This window comes from Aplysia californica, unplaced genomic scaffold (genome assembly GCF_000002075.1).
Source record: "Aplysia californica isolate F4 #8 unplaced genomic scaffold, AplCal3.0 scaffold00517, whole genome shotgun sequence".
In the NCBI taxonomy this organism is placed as follows: Eukaryota; Metazoa; Mollusca; class Gastropoda; order Aplysiida; family Aplysiidae; genus Aplysia; species Aplysia californica.
The window spans coordinates 512,708-515,934 of NW_004797787.1; the positions used below are offsets into that span (position 1 = coordinate 512,708).

At 40.1% G+C, this 3,227-nt stretch overlaps 1 protein-coding gene and 2 non-coding genes across 3 annotated transcripts in view; 1 reads left to right on the plus strand and 2 right to left on the minus strand.

Annotated features, from left to right (window-relative positions):
• LOC101864085 (orexin receptor type 2) overlaps positions 1-3,227 on the plus strand; it is a 96,224-nt gene that overhangs the window by 71,801 nt on the left and 21,196 nt on the right. The window lies entirely within an intron of this gene.
• Positions 730-801, minus strand: TRNAR-CCG. The gene has a single exon. It is a non-coding gene; the product is annotated as a tRNA-Arg (tRNA).
• On the minus strand, positions 1,584-1,656 carry TRNAR-CCG. The gene has a single exon. It is a non-coding gene; the product is annotated as a tRNA-Arg (tRNA).

The following is a 3,227-nucleotide window of genomic DNA, read 5'->3' on the forward strand; positions in this document are numbered from 1 at the left end:
ACCAACTGAAAATATTAGGTGTGTCCCGCGCGCTCATATGACCTTATGCAGTTGCGAGCGCCGTAAAACACTTTACAAAAACAAAAAAAAGCGTTCGGATCGGATTAACTAGTAAATTTCCTTTTTAAAAAGTGGTGTCACAGAGTTCCCCACGTCGTATGGATACGATAGTCAAACTCGACGTAAAGATAGGGTTAATACCAATTTGTTTCCACTAGCGTCATCACAATCGCTCGAATCAGTTCTTGGGTTTTTGCAAAGATCAAGCAGTTATAAAAAATAATTACATCAACGTCTGTGTTTTAATTATTTCCTATCTTTTGACTGAAAAAGTGGCAAGTGCCCATTTTCATATATCGGTGACTATTTTGTTCGAATTTCTTATGATCTAACAAAAACAACAATTAACAAATAAATAAATAAATAAGTAAATAAAGTTTTGAAAAATAAATAATAATAGACTGTGTTGGAATGATTCGGACGTTTGGTCCAATACTGCTTTCAGTACAACAACATTATTGTAAAATCAGAACAGTATAATTTGTTGCGTTCGTCAACGACGAAACCAGACCGCAGGTTATGCTTCATATAACATATTAACACTAATTTTGCCATTATACTGTTGTTTGAGATTGCTAGCTGTACTAACCACAGGCAACCATCAACAGTTAATGACCAACTTTGACCGAGTAAATGGCGATCGTTTTGTTTTTGTCGAAATAAAAAATTCGACTCTGACGGGACTCGAACCCACACCCTCGGTTCCGGAGGCCGACGCCTTATCCATTAGGCCACAGAGCCCTCTACGGGAACACTTTTGTCGAAAACACAAACTTCTTGTGTCTGCCTATTAGACCACCTGGTATACTTTCTTAGTTCTTTTTGTTTAAGTTTAATTCTTTTATGGACAAGTTGGACTTTTTAAAGATACAACCTTTGGCCTACATAAGAATAAGAAAAAGAGGGTAAAAACAAACTTTAGTCCTCCATTTGAACTTACTTGACCTAGGACACATACCTGGGACTGTAACTCCCCACTCACTAATAAAGTGCCAGGAGCCTCAACATTTCTGATTGCTCAATACGTCCGACCCAATACTTACGTGAGTTACTTATCCTTAATTTTTCACTTGATTATAAGAACAGAAGAACAGCTATATGAATCTACATTTTTGTACGAGTTTAATTATCTTCAGGATTCAGATCGGTCATTCTGAAAACAGTTCTTTTCTTACAGAGATGACCAGAAAGAGAAGGTAATCGATCTTGCATAATCTGCACATCCATCGCAGGTTCCACTTTCCGTGTGACTATAATCTTTGTGAAATCGTCGGCAAAAGACAAATTTTACGGAAGGCAGAAGGGGGAGGCGGAGGGGGAAGGTTCTGTCAAAATCAACTCTAACCGACAAAAATGATGACAGAGCCAACACATTTGTAGACAAAATGTGAACCAATTTCACCGGTATAGATCTGAATATCGATGCCTTTGAAGTCTATTCTGGGACCTACTTGATTAAACTCTCAGTTTGATATGTCATAGTTACATGTATTGGTTTGTGCGAAAAAAATAAAAAATAAATTCGACTCTGACGGGACTCGAACCCACAATCTTCGGCTCCGGAGGCCGACGCCTTATCCATTAGGCCACAGAGCCCTGTGTGAGTTGACGCTGGTCGGAATCACGAACTTCTGAGCACTTCTCCAGTTAAGAAATAGTCTGGTTATACAAGTGATAAAACTCATAAACTGAAAAGAGTAATCTAACTTAGGAGACGCAGCTGACGAAGGGAATCATTTATATCCAAAAGGGAACACATTAAAATAGCTGCATTTTGTACTTATTTCTTTGTTGCTGCTTTTTCAGTCTTTTTTTTTTTTCGAGCTGTTGAGATGGGGGAGAGAGGGGCGGTCCGGTGAGTAACTGTTCTGGGGCCTCTGTTGAGGAGAAGAGCTGCAATGAATAATTCCAACGAATAGCCTTAAGTCAACACACTCTTTAGCTCCTTTTATTTTTTCCGGCATTAAGTCCAGAATGGCTTCTCCGTCTTTTCCAAAAGATCTCTTTGCACTCGTTGTCCCTTTCTCTCTTTCGAACACGTGACCTCAGCACAAAAGGAGAGACCGCCATGACAAAGAACGAGCAATTTTTCGTCTCCTCACCCAGATGAAAGCTTTGGGAGATTTTCGAGTATCAACCCCAACCTTTCTTTTTGCCGCATGGACAGATTTTCAGCGCATGTTCTCATAGGCACACATTGAGCGTCTCACCTTTTCGACCAGTCAATTGTACTAAGCTAGAGTCTGTGGTGTAGCCGAGCTTTTTTTAACTTAGAGTAAGAGTTTTGTGGAACTTGCAACACAATAAGGTCATATAAGTTCTGAAAATTAGATATGTTACAAGATAGCCAGCCACAAACAGAACAATGAGGGAGGAGAGTTCAGGATAATAGATGATTGACAGGAAAGAAGGCGCCAACCACCCGCATGTGTAGCTGTTAGGAGCTTTTTCGGCGGACACTGAAGGCGTGAGTTTTATTTCCCAAAATGAGAAGGGGGAGGGGGTGACGGGGGTGGTGGGAGGGGGGTGACGGGTGTTTTGGGAAAGGGGGGAGAATTTATATCAAGTACCATGATGCTGGGAGAACGCAATTTCCATGGCCAGGGTTTGCTTTAAAGGCAGGGTCGTGTGTAGCCCGCTTTCTTATTGATCTACACTGTATTGATTGGGAATGTTAAACAACCACAATTAGATAAAATTAGAATGATTGTTTTTATACTAAAGCATAGAATCTCTTTACACGTCAATATTTGCGATTAAAGTCTTAGGGACGGCTAAAATCTTCATTTTCTCTCTGTCTATAAGAACAACACCTGTCTTATGGACTTTTTAAAATTTTTTGTCTAAGTTTAACTCTGTTCCGGACTCAGGTGCCTGTTGGAAAAGCAGAACTTTTGGCTTACTTATAAGAGCAAGGAATAAATATAAAAGCAAACTATAGTCCTCAATCGGGAACTTACTTGACCTTATTCGAAATCTGGGGTCTCCACTCCCTGTGGGGAACACAACTAGGTCATCGTGACGTCATGCAATAAAGACGCTATTAATTCGATCTAATTATTGGGTTGGGGGAGGGATTGAAAATGGCAGTGCAGGAGGACTTAAGGGATCAAAATCCCTGATTGCCCAATACGTCCGTAGGGTCTTTCCCTTTGTTTAATTTTAAG